Genomic DNA, 22,682 nt, shown 5'->3' on the forward strand with positions numbered 1-22,682 from the left:
CATGATGTTACAGGCAAATAAAAGCTATCACACAGTTTTCCACCCTGTAAATCCGTAGTAACTCAATCCTCTGGTAATACAAAAAGGGAAGGAAGGAAGTATTCACTAAGTATTTCTAGTTTGCAGATGCTGTGCACCGATGCTTTTCGGTGGGTGTGTCAATCGTTCCCCTGTCCACACCCACTTCCTCCTCTCTTCTTTGATTTCATTTCAACAGCTGCAGCACTAGGGGACTGAAGAAGACCTTCCCTGGGAGTGAGTATCTGAGCATCTGGGTGCTTGCTGCTTGATCCTTTGGGTTGCTGTCTCTCAAGACAGCTGAAGTCCCTGATAAATGCTGCAAGGACTAGGACCCTCTGCCTGACCCTGGCTCCAGAGAGAGGCTGTAGTTAATCTTGCAGCCTCTTGCATCAGCTGCATAAAAGCCCAGCTGCCCTTGGACGGTGAGTCTGCAGCTGGCGGGGTCGCCACCGGGGAGCCCATTAGCGAGTCCCGAGGGTGAGGGCGCTACCCCCCTTCTATTACCTTTTCTTTTTTAATTTGTTTTCTGTTAAACCAATCTAGAGGAGATTGGTGGTGGGGAGGGCATGTGGTACATGTGTAGTTCCTGCACAGGGTGGGAGCCTGGGCAGTGAACTGAATTATAGGAGAAAGTCACCAGATGCCTTCAGAGTGAAAGTCTGTAACTGGCAGAAGGCTGGCCCTCCCTGGGTGTGAGAAGAGAGGGAGTAGATGGGCCCTGTGTGAAAAAGTTTGAATTGGTATGACTGTTCCCAATCCTCACAGAGGCCTACCAGGATAATTTGCTCCGGCAGGTTCTGTTGGTGGGCTTGTGTTGGGTCCATATCAGGTGTTTAGAAGGAGTCTTAGTACAGAGGAACATGGGTGATGCCACCCCAGTTTCAGTGATGACAGGCAAAAAGAAATATAGCCATGCGGAGGTGGTGAATTACCATAGAAGACGAGGGCAAGGCTATCTGCGCCTTGTTCCTTGCTGCCAATCCTCTCATGAATGGGTTCCTTGTTGCTCATCTGCTGTGCCCACTGGACTGTGTGTGTTGTTGTTTAACGCCAGATTGGTTCACAATAAGACCACTGTCATCCATGATTTGATTGTGGATGAAGGTGCCGATTTGGTGTGCATTACCGAGACTTGGGTGGGTGAGCTTGGAGGAGTTGATTTGACCCAGCTTTGCCCACCTGGATACTCAGTGCAACACCAGCACAGGCTGCAGGGACGGGGGGAGGAGGAGTTGCTATGGTCTACAGAACTTCCATCTCTGTCACCAGGAAACCACTCTGTCTTGGAGCTGGCTGTGAGGGCCTGCCCCTGGTGTTGGGCCGAGGAGACAGGAAACTAAGGTTGCTGCTGGTGTATCGTCCACCATGCTGCCTGGCAGCTTCTCTGCCCGAGCTGGCAGAGGTCGTCTCGGCTGTGGTGTTGGAGGAGCCCAGAACGATAGTGCTGGTTGATTTCAATGTCCACGCTGAGGCTGCCTCTAGTGTTCCAGCTCGGGACTTCATGGCCTCCATGACAACCATGGGGCTGTCTCAAGTTGTCACTGGCCCAACACATAGGGCAGGGCACACCCTTGACTTGGTTTTTGCTCCAGACGGAGGAAGGGGTGGTCTGGAGATGGCGGGGTGGATGTCACCCCATTTTCATGGTCAGATCACTTTACTTCCGCCCCCGGAGCCTAATGGAATTCACAGGATTCCTGAATGCCCTGGGGGAGTTCCCAGCAGATAGAGCAGGTGACACCGTTGAAGCCCTTGTCACACTGTGGAACAGCGAGGTGCATCGGGCTCTTGGCACGGTTGCCCCTGAACGCCCTCTCTGGCATTGTGAAGCCCAGCTTGCACCTTGGTACACCAGTGAGCTAAGAGCAATGAAACAGGCTGGACAACGGCTAGTGCGCAAGTGGTGAAAGACGTGCTGTGAGGCTGATCGGGCACGAGTAAAACATCATAACTGTGCCTACTGTGTGGTGGTGAGGGCAGTGAAGAAGGCCCACTTCTCTGCCTCCATCGCATCCTCAAGTAGCCATCCGGTGGAGCTTTTCCGTATTGTCAGGGGTCTGTTGACATCAACACGAGGAAATGGAGTTTTAGACCCTTCAGAGGCCCAATGTGAAATGTTTGCAAGGCACTTTCAGGCTAAAGTTGCTCGACTCCATAGCACTCTTGATGCCTCATCCACATCTACTGTAGTCCCCAGTGAGGTGTCCAGTGCAATGTCTGCTACAACTTTTTGGGAACGGTTTCACTTGATGCCGCCTGATGACGTGGACAAGGTGCTTGCAATATGCGGCCAGCAACGTGTCCTCTTGACCCTTGCCCTTCTTGGCTTATTAAAGCTTGCCGAGGGGGTCTGACCGAGTGGATCCAGGGTGTGGTCAACACATCATTGTGGGACGAAGTGATTCCAGCTGCCTTGAAAGAGGCAGTGATCCGACCACTCCTGAAAAAGCCCACACTGGACCCATTGGTTTGTGACAACTACCGACCGGTTGCAAATACCCCTTTCTAAGGGAAGGTGATTGAGAGGGTTGCGGCGCAGCAATTGCAAGTACTCTTGGACCCATCCCAGTCTGGGTTCAGACCTGGTTATGGGACTGAATCGCCCTTGGTCGCCCTGATGGATGACCTTTATCGGGAGAAGGACAGGGGGAGTGCGACCCTGTTATTCTTACTTGATCTATCAGCGGCTTTTGATACCATTGACCATGGTATCCTTCTGGGCCAACTTGGTGGGATGAGTATTGAAGGCACTGTTTTACAGTGGTTTCGATCTTATCTCCAGGGTCCCTCTCAGAGAATAGCATTGGGTGACTGTCTTTCGGCCCCCTGGCACCTGTGCTGTGGGGTGACGCAGGGTACCATCTTGTCCCCCATGCTGTTTAACATCTATATGAAGCCCTTGGGAGCAGTCATCAGGAGCTTTGGGGCGAGGTGTCAGCAGTATGCTAATGATAAAAAAGGTAAAGGTGTCCCCGCACTTGTAGTGCGAGTCGTTTCTGACTCTTAGGGTGACGTCTTGCGATGTTTACTAGGCAGACCGTATATATGGGGTGGGATTGCCAGTTCCTTCCCCGGCCTTTCTTTATCCCCCAGCATATGCTGGGTACTCATTTTACCGACCACGGATGGATGGAAGGCTGAGTCGACCTCGACCCCTTTTACCAGAGATTCGACTTCCTCCTTCCGTTGGAATCGAACTCCGGCCGTGAGCAGAGCTTTCGCTCCGTTACCACCGCTTACCACTCTGCGCCACGGAGGATCATATGCTAATGATACCCAGCTCTATTCCTCCATAATATCTGAATCAGGGGAGGCCGTGCAAGCCCTGGACCGCTGCCTGGACTTGGTGGTGGGCTGGATGAGGACCAGTAAACTGAGTCTGAATCCTAGCAAGACAGAGGCACTGTGGGTTGGTGGTTCCTGAGTTTGGATAATTGGTCAGTTGCCTGCTTTGGATGGGGTCGTACTCCCTCTGAAAGAGCAGGTCTGTAATCTGGGGGTACTCCTGGATCCATCTTTGTCACTAGAGGCCCAGGTGACCTCAGTGGCTAGGAGTGCCTTTTACCAGCTTCGGCAGGTAAGACAGCTGCAGCCGTTTCTGTACTGGGATAGCCTACTTGTTAATATGGTTTTTTAAATGATGTTTTTAACTCTTTTTTAAAAGATGTTTTAAAGGTTTTTTTTAAAAAATGTTTTTAACGTTTTGTTTTAATGTATTTTAAGGCCTGTTTTTATGATGTTTTGATGTGTTTTTAGTGCTTCTGTTTGCCGCCCTGGGCTCCTCCTGGGAGAAAGGATGGGATATAAATCAAATAATAAATAAAATAAATAAATTTCAGTGCTAGGAGTGCCTTTTACCAGCTTTGGCTGGTAAGACAGCTGTGGCCATTTCTGGGCCGGGATAGCCTGACCACTGTTGTCCACGCACTGGTAATCTCCAGGCTGGATTACTGTAATGCACTCTACGTGAGGCTGCCCTTGAGGTTGGTCCAGAAGCTGCAGCTGGTGCAAAATGCGGCAGTGAGACTGCTCACTGGGGCAGAGTATCGCCAACATGTCACCCCTCTGCTGAATGAATTGCACTGGCTGCCCATTTGCTACCGGGCCAAGTTCAAGGTTCTAGTTTTGCTGGACAAAGCCCTATACAGCTCAGGACCAGGATACCTGAAAGACCGTCTTACCCCTTATATACCCAGTTGATTACTGCACTCTGCAGGTGAGGGTCTCCTGCAGATACCATCTTATCCAGAGGTCCGCTCTGTGCAACATAGGAAACAGACCTTTAGTGTGGGGGCACCTACCCTGTGTAATTCCCTGTCCTTCAATATTAGGTAGGCGCCATCTCTGTTATCTTTTTGATACCTTTTGAAGACTTTTCTCTTTCAACAAGCCTTTTGAGACCTATACCAGTCTGTGTCTGTGTTGGAATTGGTTTTTAATATGGTTTTTTTTAAAAAAAAACCAACAACCTTTTTTTTTAAAAAAAAGGTTTTTTTAATCCTTTTTAGAAATATGTCTTTAAAGCTTTTAAAAAAATGTTTTGAAAATTGTTTTGTTTTAATGTATTTTTAGGTCTTTTTTATGATGTTTTAATGTGTTTTAGTGCTTTTATTTGCCACCCTGGGCTCCTGCTGGCAGGAAGGGCAGGATATAAATCAAATAATAAATACATAAATAAATACATTTACTGTTGGGTGACAAAAAATTTCCAGTCTCTCCCCCATTCTGCTGGCCTTTTCTATGTTGCTGCAAACCCTGCCTTATTTTTCTTTTCCCTCTAACTTGTGTGCAAAAGCATAGGATTGCTCAAACAAAGATTTGTATTGCAGCTGTATTGTACCAGTTAAAATACAAATAATTGCACTTACGGGTTGTGGTTTTTTTAAAAAATGAAACTAATTGGTAGAACAAAACTGAGCATGCTCAGTTGCCAGGTAACCAGAGGGAGTGGAAATGTTAAATTAGAGGGTGTGGTCATTAGGAAACTATGTGATTAATCCTTCCCCTCAATGTGAATAGAAAACACTGTGTTTGCAGCTGGCATTGAGCCCTTAATGTGGATGGTACAAATAGAAAATGGAGGTAAAAACAGCATCTTTAGTAAGCAGTAATGTTCCCAGGTGGATAAGCCCTAAAGCTTTGGAAATGCACTCTCCACCCCTCACAAAGCAGTGACTCAGTCCACCCTGTAATGTCAGAAATAACTGTCAAAGAAGCCAGATTCAGTCAGTTCCTTGGGCTTTGTCCAAACACAGTGCACAGGCCTATCCTGTTCTCACAATGGCTAATCTAATGCTTATGAGAAGCCTAAAAGCAGGACATGAGCACAACAGCTCTCTCCCCACTTGTGTTCCCCAATAACTGGTATTCAGAGGCATACCACCAGGGCTGGCACCAGGCATGACTGGGCCCTTGGACACCAGCCTGCCCTGGGTGTGCGACTCCTGCCTGTTCCACCTACCTTCCTCCTATCTTCTGCTGCTCTGCGCACTGTGCATGCAGGGCTGCCATCAAGATGGCAGCTGAGGCTTCTCTAAGGGGCTGATGCTTCCGCCCCCATCTTGGTTGATGGCACACATGTGTGGTACACTACATGTGCGCACATGTCTGCTATCAACCAAGATGGAGGTAGGGGCATCAACACCTTAAAGAAGCCTCTGCCACCATCTTGGTTGATGGCAGCCCTGCGCATGCAGTGTGCACAGCAGCAGAAGACAGGAGAGATGTAGGTGGAGTGAGCGAACAGGTGGCCGGCCTGGAAGCTCCCTGCTGCGATCTGCGGCAGGGACCTTGCCACAGATCTCAGAAGGGGACCTCTACTCTCCAACCCTAACAAGAAGCCATTCAGGGGCCCCTCTGACCCACAGGGGCCTTCAGCCAGGGCCCAACCAGGCTGCCTTTTGGCGCTGGCCCTGCATACCACCTCCAGTAGCATGTAGCCATCATGAGTAGTAACCACTGATAGCCACTTGTATTAACCCCTTTCAAAGTTGTGGCTGTCACTATATCTAGTGGCAGTGATTTCTACCATTTAACTATGTGCTGGTCCTGGTCCTTTTATGGCTTCTCCATGCTCCTGAATATACATTTTCCTCCTAAGTGGGCCCCTGTTGGCAAAGCTTACTGGCAGTTAGATGTGGACTTTGTAGATTCCAGTTGATCCACTGCTGTCTCAGTTCCTAGTCTTCAGGGGGTGAAAGGGAGAACTGTTGGTCAAGGTGGGGACTGGGGACTTCAGTGCTTCAGGAACCCCACTGTGCTAGGCTTTTGCACATGGTGCAATGCTTCCTGCTTTGATAAGGTCTCCCTGTGGTCCTGCTCAGGCTCAATCCTGACGGTTCCAAGTAATGGCAAATATTGAAGAAGTGGAGCAGAAAGCTGTCTTGAGGGACTTAGTTGGCCTAAGGCAAGGTGTACATCTGATATAGTAAATGCAGTACATACATGGATCACATTGAGTAGGATAGGTACATTTTGTGTGGCTTATAGAGACATATGTAAAATAGCTGTGAATTTCTGATAAGGGTTTTCTCCACCAGTCAAATTCAGCCTTGCATGCAAAAGAAGATGATGTTATTTAAAAAGGATTTCTCTCTCTCCTTTTCCCTTTGGTAACGGCAACAGAACACTAATAGGAATGCATGCTTCCCCAGAACTTGCTGAGCTGAAGGAAGATGAGTTTTCCTGCTTTAACGATTGCCCATTTGAAGCTCTTTTCATCCATCTTGTTCAGCAGCAATGCCCATTTACACCAAGTACTGTAAAGCCATCTGGTTGCTTTGAAAACTGCTCATTTTCAGATCCTGCTAAATTCTCATTTTCTCCCCTGCAAATCCCTGGAGGAAAGTGATTTTGCTGGTCAAGAATTACTCCTCACTATTCCACAGCTTTACAGCACTTTAAGCTGACTATATAATGATAACATCTTTGTAGCTTAGTGAGAATTGCAGCTCCCTTCACAGGCGAGCCTGTTAACAGTACATATGTTATTGATATGGGATATCCTGACCAAAAAACAATTTGTATTTATTTTAGGTCTTTCACTCAATTAAAGAAATCTTAGCAAGCAGGTATTTTAGTGAGTTGAATTACTACTACTACTACTACTACTACTACTACTACTACTACTACTACTACTACTACTACTACTACTACTACACTCTAAAGGTTTTGCATGTGAATAGAATGCCTGAATTGGGCTATAGTAGTTAAGAGAATACCCACTGCCAGCTGGAAAGTTTACAGCTCAAATATAATCAAGATGGCCCTAAGAAAGCCACTATTTCTCAGCTTTACACCCCCAAATTGTAATACATAAATCTGCACTGTCTACATCATGGGTGGCCAATGTGGTGCCCTCCAGATATTGCTGGAGTACAACTCTCATCATCCCTGACCGTAGGCCATGGTGGCTGGGCCTGCTGGGAGTTGATGTCCAATGACATCTCGAGGGTATCATCAAAAAAGGAGAGTCAGCTGTACTACAGAAGCTGCATTTAGGAAAGGCTATGAATGTCTATTCCACTTTGTCCCTGATAGGTTGGGCCTCAGCATACTTAATGCTACAATCTCATCTATGTCCCCTTTACATGTCTCCACATCTTCTCCTAAAGGTCCTGAAGCAAAATGTCCAACAATGTAGGAGAGCAGTCAAATTACAGTTACTTAATATTTATAGTACAAAATGCTACTGTTTGGATATTTTTTTAGCATTGCTTTTTTCAGAAAAATGTATACTGACTTCTGCCAGGCAAAACGACATTCACTTAAAGTAGTTTAGACAGTTTCCCACTCTGGCATTTTTTCATTAAAACATACAGTATTTATGGATGGGGAAAATATTTTTCCTATGAAAGTGATGACCTCAAAATGAACCTCCACAGATTTTTCTATCCAAAGAAGACTGTTTCTTTGTCATAAAACATTGAATGACAAATCAAAAGAGAGGATTTGTTTTTCTTTTAGCCATAGCCTGTGGGCCTGAGAGAAACAAAACTGCGTCTCATAGAGAACATCAAGGCTGCAGTCATGGTGATAAGCACAATTGCACTCGATAGAACTTACTTCTGAGGAGACATGGATAGGATAGTGCTTTAAAATCCAGTAAGTGCAGAAGAAACTATCACTCCCCTGTTTATACTTGAGACATTTACATTGCATTGTTCTAGAATAATTTAAATGTTGTGCTCTCCTTCATAGAATCCTGGGAGGAGGCAGCATTCAGTGGCACTGAATGAAACTCTGGGTCTAAGTGGTGGAACTCATCAATACCATTATGTTAATTATGAGAGTCCCACCCCTAAGACAGGGTGGCTCAACTAAGTTGGTGGGGCTGGACAATTCAGGCACACTGAGCTCTGCTCAGCACTGCTCAGCCAGAATGTTGTCACTGTTGACACCAGGCAGGCCGGCAGGCCAGCATATTGCCTGTCTCCCTGCAGTGGGAGCTGGGGTGGGGGCAGCCAGACAGTGCAGAGCAGTGGCAAGACCACACACCTTGACTCCCCAGCACTGGCATTTCCATTGCACCAGCCTCACTCCAGATGTGCATATGTTAGTGGTGGGGCCACAGTAATTTAAGACAGTAGCACTGGTGAGATAAGCCTGGCCTAGGTGTTGGATGTTTGGCTAAGCATTTAAGAATGGCATTATCTGACAAAATGATTCTGTTTGCAGCAAAAACAACATATTTTATTTATTCATGTATGTATGTATGTATTGGTTGATTAATAAATAAATAAATATCCTGCCCTTCCTCCCAGAAAGAGCCCAGGGCAGCAAACAAAACACTAAAAACACTCCAAAACATCTTAAAATATATTTAATATATTAATATATTTTAATATATTAAAACAAAACATCTTTAAAAACATCTCTTAAAAAAAGCTTTAAAACCATCTTAAAAAGCAAGTCCAAAATAGATGCAGACTGGGATAAGGTCTCTACTTGATAGATTTGTTGAAAGAGAAAGGTCTTCAGTAGGGGCCAAAAAAGAAAATAGGGATGGTGCCTGTCTAATGTTTAAGGGGAGGCAATTCCAAAGGGTAGGTGCCACATACACAGACAGTACATTGTTTGTTGAAGAGACTAGCCACCTTCCAGTTCTTAACAATGAGTTGCCTCGGGAAAACCAATCAATGACATCACTGCATGACGGGGTTTCTCCCGTATCAATAATACCAGATCTTTATTTGCCATATCCTATTTTTATAGGGAAAAAATGATTGAATCAGTTTTTATTTCATGGAATAAAAGATTCCAGGCGTTCATACCTTTATTGGACTGTTTGTTTGCATTTTAACCTTTTTCGTAAAAAGGGGGTAGTGGACTAAATTCACAAATATCTGCATGCTTATTAGTATTTCAAGCTTAAATACATGTATGCAAAGATGTTAATGATTTCAGTTATCCTTACTTGGAAGTAAATGCATTTTGGATCACAGCCTTAATGGTTAAATAAGGGAGTACCATGTTAAGACCAGACAGATAGGTGGACAGATGAAAGGCTAATACTTTCCAGAGTAAGAGGTCAACAACTGGGCCAATTGCTATGCATTTCTATAACAGCTCTCTACATTATTTCTCACTTCCCTTTGTTTATTAGGCAAGCTAAATTATAGTGTACATATTTCTTGTTTCCTCCTCCTGTTGCAAATCAAACCAGTTGCTGAAGAATTCATTTTCTTCATGTTCTAAGTAACTCAGAAGACAATTTGGGTTCTGCAACTTTCAGTGGGTGCTGTCTTGTATTTCACTTGTAGATTAAAATAAGCCTGCTGTACAACAACACCTGGCATGTTGTTCTTGAAAACCTTTAGAATAGTAAGATGAACTGCTTCTTAAGAACTTTGAATATTCCATCTTTCCTTAATACCAAATAAGCCCATGTCCACTACTGATATGAGGTTTGGCAGTTCCTATCCACAACCCTGTACAGAGGTAGGCATTAAAGACCCATTGATTCAATGAAACTTAAGTGTGTCTTGGAATAAATATATGAAAAAAAAGGATAAACTTTGAGCCTTCCCATTTGGATACATGGCATCCAATAAATAATTTCCCTAATAAAGCCACAGAACTGGATTTCAATCTATAAGAACTTGAACAGTGCTATATTTTCCTACAAACTTCTGGTATTGGGGGATCTCAACATTCATGCCGAGGCCACCTTGTCTGGAGCGGCTCAGGACTTCATGACATCCATGACAGCCATGGGGCTGTCTCAATTTGTTACTGGACCTACGCATGTGTCGGGACATACTCTAGACTTGATTTTTGCCACTGGGCTAGGGGATGGTGATCTGGGAGTGAGGAATTTTACATCTATTCCTTTGTCATGGACAGATCACCGCCTATTGAGATTTAGACTCACACTGTTTTCTCCCCTCTGCAAGGGTGGAGGACCAATTAAGATGGTCCGTCCCCGGAGACTAATGAATCCTGAGGGATTTCAAAGGGCTCTGGGGAATTTTCCGGCTGATAAAACTGACGACTCTGTCGAAACCCTGGTCACTCTGTGGAATACGGAAATGACCCGGGCAGTTGACACAATCGCCCCGGTGCACCCTCTCCGCTGCAGAGCTCAATTGGCCCCTTGGTTTACCTCGGAGCTAAGAGTGATGAAGCAAGAAAGGAGACGGCTTGAGTGCAAATGGAGGCGAACTCCCGACAGCTGTAATTATGCTCTTGTGAAGGCCTCTTCTAAACGTTATGTGAAGGCGGTGAGGGCAGCAAAGAAGCAGTACTTTGCTGCCTCTATTCAGTCATCTTGTAACCGCCCAGCGGAACTTTTTAAAGTTGTCCGGGGACTTCTACACTCTAGTCCTCCGGATGCAATTCAATCATCAATAACCCGCTGTAATGAATTCATGAGGCACTTCCAAGATAAGATCACTAACATCTGCCGGGACCTTGACTCCAATATTGTAGCAGTTGAACCTAATGAGGTGTCCAGAACACAGTCCTGTCCGGTTTTATTGGATGAGTTTCAGTTAGTAAAGCTCGAGGATGTGGACAAGGTGCTTGGACAGGTGCAGGCGACCACTTCTGCTCTGGATCCTTGCCCCTCATGGCTAATAAAAGCTAGCAGGAATGGAACAGCCGGTTGGGCCAAGGAGGTGATTAATGCCTCCTTACGAGAGGGAGTGGTCCCACCCTGCCTGAAACAGGCGGTGGTGAGACCGCTTCTAAAAAAGCCCTCCTTGGACCCCGATAATTTCAACAACTATAGACCGGTAGCAAATATTCCATTCCTGGGCAAGGTTCTAGAGCGCGTGGTCGCTCACCAACTCCAGGCTCTCTTGGATGAAATTGATTATCTGGATCCATGTCAATCGGGCTTTCGGCCGGGGTTTGGTACAGAAACGGCCTTGGTCGCCCTGTATGATGACCTTTGTCGGGAGAAAGACAGAGGGAGTGTAACTCTGTTGGTTCTCCTTGATCTCTCGGCGGCTTTTGATACCATCGACCATGGTATCCTTCTGGGGCGACTCACGGAGTTAGGAATTGGAGGCACTGCTTGGAGGTGGCTGCGTTCCTATCTTGGGAATCATCTCCAGAAGGTTATGCTTGGGCAGAGCTTGGAAAAGTTACTTTTTTGAACTACAACTCCCATCAGCCCCAGTCAGCATGGCCACTGGATTGGGCTGATGGGACTTGTAGTTCAAAAAAGTAACTTTTCCAAGCTCTGTGCTTGGGGAGCACTACTCGAGTCCCTGGGTACTCCAATATGGGGTCCCGCAGGGTTCAGTTCTGTCCCCCATGCTCTTTAATATCTATATGAAGCCGCTGGGTGAGGTCATCAGGAGTTTTGGAGTGCGTTTTCAGCAATATGCTGATGATACGCAACTCTACTTCTCCTTTTCATCTTCCTCAGGTGAGGCTGTCGATGTACTGAACCGTTGCCTGGCCGCGATAATGGACTGGATGAGAGCCAATAAACTGAAACTCAATCCTGACAAGACTGAGATGCTGTTGGTGGGGGGGCACTCTGCCCAGATGGTTGATGTCAGACCTGCCCTAGATGGGGTTACACTCCCCCTAAAGGAGCAGGTCCGTAGTTTGGGGGTCTTATTAGATCCGCTCCTGTCACTTGAGGCTCAGGTAGCCTCGGTGGCGCGGAATGCGTTCTACCAGCTCCGGCTGGTAGCCCAACTACGACCCTATCTGGACAGGGAGAACCTCGCCTCAGTTATTCACGCTCTGGTAACCTCTAGATTGGATTACTGTAATGCACTCTATGTAGGGTTACCTTTGAAGACGATTCGGAAACTTCAGCTAGTGCAGAATGCTGCGGCCAGAGTTCTTACTGGAACGAAGAAATTCGACCATATAACACCTATTCTGGCCCAACTGCACTGGCTACCAATATGTTTCTGGGCCAGATTCAAAGTGTTGGTTCTTACCTATAAAGCCCTTAACGCTTACCTATAAAGCCCTGGACCGCAATATCTGATGGAACGCCTCTCCCGCTATGTACCTACCCGGTCACTGCGCTCGACAGCTAAGGCCCTTCTCCGGGTCCCAACTCATAAGGAGGCCCGGAGATCAGCAACTAGATCTAGGGCCTTTTCAGTGGTGGCCCCCGAATTATGGAATGCCCTCCCAGATGAGATACGCCTGGTGCCTTCTTTGTTATCCTTTCGGCGCCAGGTAAAAACCTACCTCTTTGCCCAGGCATTTTAACCTTAATTTAATGTTAATTTTAAATTTAATTTTATTGTATTTTTATTTTTAAGTTGTATTTTAATTTTGGTTTTAATATGTTTTATAATCTACACTTGCTTGTATTTTAATTGTGGTTTTATCTTGTTGTACACCGCCCTGAGAGCTTGTTGCTATAGGGCGGTTTAGAAATGTAATTAAATAAATAAATAAATAAAAATACATTACCATACAGATCCCATAACTAAACCATTGATTACATGTAATTCATATGAATGGTTGATAATATCATATGCCTATATTGCACTCTTACTAGGAGCATGTGATTATACCAGACCATCAGTACAGCAGCATCAATCAGCAATCCTCCTTGTCACCTTAATTCCCTTCCTTCACCCTCACACACTTTAAGACCAAAGGCCATCTAGTTAAGCATCCTGTTCTCACCTTATCAGGAACTGCCATTAAAGAGAGCATACTAAGGAGCATGGACTTTTTTTTATACTGTAACATATTCATTGTGGGAAATTATGAGAGTCCCACCCCTAGCCGCCAAAGAATGCCTGTATAATTAAACTGCATAGTAGAGCTACAGTGCCAGTTCTAAGTTCCTTCAGAGAAGGCCCTAGTGGCTCCCTATCACCAGCATCCCATAGCAAGCCCCAGCACCCTCCCCAGACTTACCTAGTTATGAATATGCAGCATCAATGGTGGTGCTAGTCCAAGAGCCACTGCAGGGACAACAGTTATGGTGGTGGTTCTCTAAGCACTGTAGCTCAGCTTGGGAGCAATGGCGGCACTCTGAGCAGTGTTGGCCACTATTTTGACTCCTGGATGTAGAATTGCTCCAGAGCACTAAAGGAAGTTAAGATGGCAGCTGGCAAGCCTGCCAGTGCTTAGAATATCCGTGTGTGTGTGCATGTGTATGTGTAGAAGAGCATGCATCAGTGCTGGGCCCTGCTAGGTTGCTGGCACTCTGGCAAACTGCCTGAAGATGCCACATGGGGGAGCTGGACCTGCACATGTTCACTCTTGTCTAGATGCATCCATCTCACCCCATTCCTATCATGCTTTCATGGCCAATATCACTAGAACACAGTGTATTGGGCTGCCACATAAAGTGTTTTATAATTCTCAATGGATCAGTTTTAATCTATTTTGATCTGCTCCCCAAAGCCTCTTTTCCATTTGAAAGATTCATAATAAAAGTAGGTTCTCTTAATGAATCATCCATTTCATGTTCAGTGTAATATCATTAAGACAGAAGAAGGCACGAGACAGAATATATCCTCATATCACATTTCATAAATATACTGTGACTGATGCACAGTGTATACCGTTTAATAGCTAGTGAAGATTGGTTCCAGAATAATACATGTGTAGAATTAAGCCATCTGGTACTAATGTGTAAATCAAATATGCAGAGGCTCCTGTGATTTAGGGAGGATTAAAATACATTGAGTCAATTTAATCCGTTAGATTAAAAGAATCATATTGTCGAACTCCCTGTGAGATGACAATACAAGCTGGTGTTAAAAATGTTTGGCTCTGCTGTGTTCACCAGATGAGGAAACTGACACTCCAAAGTTAAGTGAAGGGTGTGAGGCTGAGCATAAGAACTACTGGAAGCATATTCTTCTACTGTATATTAAAGTGTTCTGTCTTTATAGTATATGTACATATTACTATGTTAACTGGTGTATAGAACTACCCAATGAGAGAGAGACAGAGGGAGAGACAGGGAGCTTTGAGTCACATTTGCTTTGCCAATCAGTGCTTATTATGACCAAATTTAAGAAACATTGTAGGGCCCATAGGGGGATATGCTTCCTTTTTCATCCAGTTTGGGGAATGCCTCAGCAATAGCTGGAGATAGAAGGGAGCCATCAGCAAAGGATGAAGCTCAAAGTGAGCGGAAAACACAGATCCCAAAGGGAAACTACTAAGGGCATTTACCTGGACCCATAGTTCTTCTGAGACCCTTCTCCAGGTCCCCACCCCACCCCGCTCTGAGGGAGGCTCGGAGGGTGGTGACAAGGGACAGGTCAGTTGTGGCTCCCCATATGTGGTATGTGCTCCCCAGTGAGGTCCATCTAGTGCCTTCATTGACATCTTTTCAGCACCAGGTAAAGATTTACCTTTTTCCCCAGACATTTGATAGACTAAGATGATGTTTGTATTAGTGAGCTGCCAAAGCTTTCTGTGGCAGTATGGGAGTGGTGGTTGTTTAATTATTTTGTTTTTATGGTATGGTATATTTACTTTAGTTTTTAACAGTGTTATAAGTCACTTGGAGACCGTTGGGTAACAAGCAACTAATGAATCTAAATAATAATATTACTCATAATCATCTGTCATCTCTTGCTACACTGTGGCTCATATAGCCCAGAATCCTTTGTTTATATATATATATATTATTTCAGTTTTGATAATAACATTAAATAACAGTATATAATACAAAGTCCAGAATCCTCTTTTGTTCAGACTATCAAAGGGTCAAAGGAACAAGCAGGTTTCCCAGCTGAAAGCCCAGTGCAGTAATATTTGGTAAAGTAGCAGGAAAGTTCAAGACTAAAATACTGGGTTTTTAGCACTGATGGAAAAGAGTATAATGTTCTTTTCTGCCACCATTAGGGCCCTAGCCTGCTCCCTTTCATGAGGACAGCAACAGCCATTGAGAACTGTTAGTGTGCTGGTGTAGAAAAGACAATAGAATCATACACAGCATACAGTTAAAGAACATTTAATGCACATTTAAAGCCCATGGCTCCCCCCCCAAAAAAATCCTAGGAACGGTAGTTTGTTAAGGGTGCTGGGAACTGCAGTTCTGTGGGGGACAAACTACAGCTCCCACGCTTCTTAGAGGAAACCATGTACTTTAAATGTGAGTTAAATGCAGAGCTTGGAAAAGTTACTTTTTTGAACTACAACTCCCATCAGCCCAATCCAGTGACCATGCTGGCTGGGGCTGATGGGAGTTGTAGTTCAAAAAAGTAACTTTTCCAAGCTCTGGTTAAATGTGCTTTAAATGTATAGTGTGGGTGCAACTTATGTGACAAAGCAATACCTTACAAAAGGATCTTTTTAGACCAGAGAGCAGATGGCAGTGGAAGCCATCATGTGATAACTTGTTTCTTCTTCCTAGGACTGAGGCATCTAGTGCTAGCTAAATCTGTAGTGAGCAAAGATAATGAAAAATACATGATCTTTACTCTAGGAAACCAGTAATGATGATGATGATGATGATGTCGACGACGATGATGATCTTTTATTGCCCGCCCTTCACCCAGACGTCTCAGGGCGGGTTACAACAACCTTAAAACACAGTGTCAAAAACAATATAAAAACAACCAAAATCACAAAATAAGGTGGGTCCTAAAAATATATATCTTAAGTGGCAAAGGCCAGGGTGATGCATCTTCAACATTCACCTAAACCTGTACAGTGATGTTGCTAAATGCACCTTGGTGGGGAGAGAGTTCCACAACTTAGGGGCTGCCACAGGGAATGCTCTGTCCCAGGCCACCACCACCACCCCAAGATTCTGAGGGTGGTGGAATTACCAAAAGGGCCCCTTTGCTGATCTCAACATTGGACAGGGTCTGTAGGGAAGAAGGCAGTCTTTCAGATATTTGGGACAGAAGTCATTTAGGTCTTTAAACACTAATGTGAGCACCTTGAACTGGGCCCGGAAATGAACTGGCAACCAATGCAGCTGTTTTAGAACAGGGGTTATATCAGATCTAAAGGGAACCCCAGCCAGTAATCAGGCTGCTGCATTTTAGTTGTCTTCAAGAGCAGCCCTATGTAGAGCAAATTGGAATAACCCAGTGTGAAAGTTACCAGAGCATGCAGTACTGTGGCGAAGTCATCTCTGTCCAAAAGAGGCCGAAGCTGGCAAACCAGCCAGTGCTGGAAAAAGGCACTCCTAGCCACTGAGGCCACCTGGGCCTCCAGAGACAATATTGGATCCAGGAGTACCCCCAGATGCAGACCTGCTCCTTCCAAGGGAGTGCAACCCCATCCAGAACAGGTCACTTTTTCACCATCTGGACATAAGAACTCTGGTCACATAACACCTCTGTGTGGTCAGGATTCAACCTCAGTTGGCCCACATCTAGCCCATCACTGCCTCCAAGCACAGGTCCAGCACTTCAACTGCCTCTCTTGATTCAGATGGAATGGAAAGATATATTTCAGTGTTATCTGCATACTGATGACACCTCACTCCAAATTTCTCGATGATAGCTCCCAGTGGCTTCACTTAGATGTTAAATAGCGTGGGGGACAAGATGGAACCCTGTGGAACACCACAGGACAGCTCCCATGGTGCCAAACAGTAGACGTTATGTAAGTGGCCATAGAGGTATGAGCAGAACTGAAGTACAATGCCTTCAATCCACATCTCCCTGAGGTGCTCCGAAAGGATACTGTGGTAAACAGTATCAAAAGTAGCTCAAAGATCAAAGAGAATGAGCAGGATCACACTCACCCTATCTCTGTCCTGACAGATGTCATCAACCAGGGTGACCAAGGCAGTTTCAGTGTCATGGCCAGGCTTAAAGCCAGACTGAAATAGATCCAAGTAATCAGTTTCCTCTAAGCATGTTTGAAGCTGAACTGCCATCACCTCAAGCACCTTCCCCAAAAGGAGGAAAATTTTGCCACTGGGCAATAGTTGTTGAATACTTCTAGGTCCAGGGGGGTCTTCTTAAGAAGGGGACACACAATCCCCTCCTCCAGTGAAGCATTAATCACTCCCTGGACACACCCAGTCAACCCACTACAGCTAGATGGATAGTGGACCTCCAGATTCTCCAGCAAAAGTATTTCCATATTCTGCAGACTGAAGTACTAGAGATATACTATCCATGAACTTTCAAATGTAGAGTACAATTTTATGAATAAACAACTGCCCTTCCCTGAAGAGGATGGTATTGAAAGACTACATAGTAATGTAGAGGAAAACAGCTCTGCCCAGCTTGTCTCACATAAGATGCCATTTTCACTGCTGGAGCACAAGCCCTGTGATGGGGATGATGATGATACTTCCGTTTATATACCACTTTCCCACATAAACATGCCTAAAGCAGCTTACAACAGCAAAAATACATATCAATACATTTTTATAGTCAACAGTCTAATACTAATTGATTTCAGTTCTTAATACGGCAATCCAAACCAACAATTCATTTTGACAATACAGACATTGTTACACACCTCTAAGGCCATTCTTCGATTTTTTTCTACCCAGGGCGGCCAGTATATCCCGGATGCTCTCCAGACTTTTAAAGCTAAAATCCTCCCTCAACTCCTCTACGGTATTCCATTATGGGTTTCTAGCTTTAATGCCGAAGTGGAATCGATACTTTCGATCTTCCTGCGCTCTATATTCAGAATGCCTTGATGTGCCTCGGCAGCTGGCCTCCGCCTCAAAGCAGGCTAAAATTCCATTGAATGCTCTGCCTGGATTTATGCTTTCAGATTCTGGACCAAAGCTGCTTATGCTACCCATTCTTTAGGCTACCTAAATTTAATTTGGAAAGACCCTCACCTCAGCTCTTGGTCCAAAAATTTTAATGAGAAAGTAAAGTTACTTGGCCTATCACTGGATTTGCTTTCCTTTATGGATCTTGACTCTGCTAATCACACTATTGGCCAGCGTATCAAGGATATAGCCCCCCAATATTCAATGGCCAGTGCTCGTAAAACTTGTTCCCCTTTCTATTTTGGCCTAAGCCCTCCATTCCCTAAACCCATGGCCTATCTTGCCAATTTGACCATACCATTTGGTATCTCTTCAGCTCCTGAGGTCTATCAGAGGATGATCCAACAGACATTTGAGGGTATTGATGGGGTCACATGCTACATAGATGATATCCTGGTTTGGGGGAAGACCAAACAGGAACATAATGAGAGACTGAAGAGAGTTCTGGACAGGTGCCGAGAGAGGAATATGAAACTGAACAAAGTGAAATGCAAATATGCCATGACTGAAATAAAATATCTAGGACACATCTTAACCAAAGAAGGACTAAAACCTGATTCATCTAAAATAGAGGCCATCACTGATATGCCCAGTCCAAGTAACAAAGCTGATCTTCAAAGATTTCTAGGAATGGTGACTTACCTAGCAAAGTTTATCCCAAATTTGTCAATAGTAACAACCCCTTTAAGACAGCTGTTGGCCCAAGATGTTGAATTTTGCTGGATGTCAGTTCATGAAACAGCATTCACACAGTTGAAAGAACTATTAACAAAAGCTCCTGTTTTGAAATATTATAATGTGAAAGAACCTGTAACTCTGTCAGTGGACGCTAGTTCTACAGGCTTAGGTGCTGTACTGTTGCAAAGAGGTGCACCTGTTGCATATGCTTCTAAAGCAATGACTGCGGTCCAACAGAACTATGCCCAAATAGAAAAGGAAATGTTGGCAATAGTGTTTGGATGCACAAGATTCCATCAATTTCTCTATGGCAAAAAAGTGACTGTGGAAATGGACCACAAACCATTGGAGGCAATTTTCAGAAAACCTCCAAGAATCCAAAGATGGCAGTTAACACTGCAGAAATATCAATTACAAGTGCACTATAGACCAGGCAAAGAATTAATAATTGCTGATACCGTGTCCAGGGCATATCTTGAACAGGGTGAAGGAATAAGTTCTGAAGAAGCCGAGGTTGCTGTTAACCTCATGTTATCTTATTTACCAATCTCCAAATCAAAACTGAAAGAATTTCAGGTGGCTACTGAAAATGATGGCATTTTGCAAATCCTGAAAAATGCCATTTTGCAGGGGTGGCCAGATAGAAAAGTAGAAGTTCCAGAGTGTATACGTGTTTATTGGAATTACAGAGAGAATTAAGTGTTCATGATGGACTCATTTTTAAAAGTGACAGAATCGTAGTACCACAAGTTTTGAGGAAAGAGATATTGAATATTATACATGAGAGTCATCTGGGTGTTGAATTATGTAAAAAGTGGGCACGAGAAGCTGTATATTGGCCAGGTATGTGTGCCCAAATTGAAGAACTGGTACTGTCATGTACCACATGTCACACCTTCAGAAATAAAAACCAAAAAGAACCAATGTTACCTCATGAAATTCCAAGAAGATCTTGGCAGAAGCTAGGAATGGACTTGTTCGAATTTCAAAGAAAGGAACTTTTGGTTGATTATTATTCAAAATATGTGGAAATACGTTTGCTTGAAGACACTACAAGTAGATCTGTAATTTTACACTGCAAATCTATATTTGCAAGACATGGTATACCTGAAGAGGTTGTCAGTGATAATGGCCCTCAATTTTGCTCTAGAGACTTTAAAATGTTTGCCAAAGATTGGGACTTTGTTCACACAATGTCCAGTCCACTATTTCCTCAATCAAATAGAATGGCAGAAAGGGAGATCCAAACAGTAAAGAGGATTCTTAAGAAATCTAGTCTGAATAACACAGATCCTTATCTTAGTTTATTGGATTACAGAAATACGCCTACAGTAGATACAGCCTCACCTGCACAACTTTTAATGGGAAGACGTTTAAGAACCAGGTTGCCTACCTCAGCACCATTGTTACTACCTCAGCAAGTAAAAGGTGACATACAGACACATCTGAAGAGAAGACAAGAAAAACAGAAGCTTTACTTTGACAAAGGTTCAAAGCCTTTACCACCTTTGCAGTTTGGTGATTCTGTTAATGTTTGGCAAGATGGAGTGTGGAAACCAGCGAGAGTGACTGGACAAAACATGAATCCAAGATCATATTTGGTTCAGACTGATGATTTAGCTGTCTACAGAAGGAACAGAAGAGATCTTCAAAGCACTCCAAGTTGTGAACAAAAAATAGATGAGACTACTGAGACTGCAACTGCACCTCCATCAGAGGTAGACCTATCAGAGTCTCAAGACAACAAAAGTGGAACAGCTGTAGCACAAAGTGCCAGTGATATACCAGAAAAGATTTTGGACTCTGAGTTACCTGTTACTACATCAAGAGGCTGGGAAAATCACCAAGTCTTTAAACTTCATGCCGTCTCTATTTCCATGAAGCTACTAGAGTTAAAGGGTTTAAAAATTATGAGCTAAGGGAGGAAAGATATCGAGCTGGAAAAAAAGCGTCTTACCGGGACCTGTCTCACTTCTATTTGCATTTTCCAGAAAGACGCACCATCATTACCTTTCAATCGACACACATTGCTGAGTGGATTTACAAAATCAGGGAAGACTTTTACACTCATGGTATCTGGATACAATGCTATTTTGTAAATAAGGCTTCCCCTAATTCACTTTTTAACCATTCCTTTTCACAATTAAGGAAAGAAACATCCCAGTCTCAGCTATCCCCCGCTAGACAGAGTACTCAAGTAAATAAGGCCTCTTCTTAATCATCCCTCTTCACATTCAAAGAAAGATAGATTTCGATCTCAGTCATACACCCGTAGAAAGAGTAACCAGAAATACTCCACCCCTACTAACCCCCTGGCCCAAGCCCAATTTCAGTCTTGCGGGTCGGAGGCTCCAGACTACGAAGACCTCCCCCTCCCCCTCCTAACAAAGCGCTGTTCTGATCCGAACAGAGCTGACCCCCTCCCATGTAATAAAAACAGGTCTATAACTGTTGCTAAGGAAAGCGAGCTACTTAGACCCCAAAATTACGACCTGATTCCGGGTACAGCTAAGCAAACAACCAGTGCCTCTTGGCTCGCGATGCGTTATCTATATCCTGAAGAATTGGGTTCCCCAACTAAAAGCCAAACGATAAAATTAAATCCTTCCCCAGGTTCAATACAAGCTACTGGAGTATCCTCCAATGTTAGTACATTAACTCCAATAATTCATATCATCACTCCACGTTATGATTCCTCTTAGATGTAACCACTAAAACAAACAGCTTATTATTTAACCCAGCCCTGGGTTTAGCCCTAATCCCACATTTATCACGATGAAGGACCCCCTTTCTCCATATGATTATGAAATATAGCCAGCGGGAAAAGTACTATGTGAGACATAACTTCACGTTTGTTATGCATTTTAATCTTGAAGATTTTTAAGGTCCTAGTATGTCGGAATTCCAGATATGTATTTTATAACCCTTCTTTTTGTAATTAATCTTGTTATATGGGCCTTTGGCCGCAATAAAGATTGATTGATACATCAAGAGGCAGAGTGATCATAAAACCAATTTGATATAGACAGTAGTTTCTATCTTTTTCTTAAAAATAAAAAGGGAGATGTAATATGAATAGGAACTCAAGTGAATTAGAAGTAGTTGTATGGGGAATCAGTTGGGGGTGGGACCAGTAGGAAAACGAAAGTAGAGCTCTTGGTTCTGCAGCAACACACTGTTCAATAAAGTTTGTTCCTTCTACACAGTGTTTGGAGTTCATTTCAACACTTGCAAATATTACACCTTCTGAGCCTTCTGTTTTATTTGCAGTCAACCCCATCATAACTGTTGGCCTGTTTAGTTCTGCAATATTGCTTTTTTCCATCATGAATTCCTGTTTAGAGAATGAATAGGTTATGTGATTCACACACTTGTCCTGATAAATGTCCCCTTTGAGGCATAGGTGTAAACTTGGGGGGGGGGCTGCCAAGCAGTATTGACAGGCTCACATGATGGACTCAGTTACAATACCAGCTGCAGCAAAGGACTGCCCCCACTCTCTGTTGCATCATATTACAATTTCCATAATTCTTTGGGGCTCTGTTTCTGTTTGCCAGTATTTGTCGGTGTATTTGTTTAAGAACTTATACTCTGCATGGAAGGGCCTATGGCCCTTAGTCTTTACTGTGGCTCCACCCACTTTCTTTGGAGCAACAGAGTGGAAGGCCTCAGTTGGTCCCAGCAGACTGCAAATCTGTAAATAAGACTGAACTAGGTAAATCAAGATCCTCCATAATATTAAATCTTCAATGTATTTTACAGGGACAATAACCATTAACCATTTTGTCACAGTTGGAGGGGGTGTCTCTCAGTCATTATGAAGAACGACAAC

This window comes from Rhineura floridana, chromosome 4, assembly GCF_030035675.1.
Source record: "Rhineura floridana isolate rRhiFlo1 chromosome 4, rRhiFlo1.hap2, whole genome shotgun sequence".
In the NCBI taxonomy this organism is placed as follows: domain Eukaryota; kingdom Metazoa; phylum Chordata; class Lepidosauria; order Squamata; family Rhineuridae; genus Rhineura; species Rhineura floridana.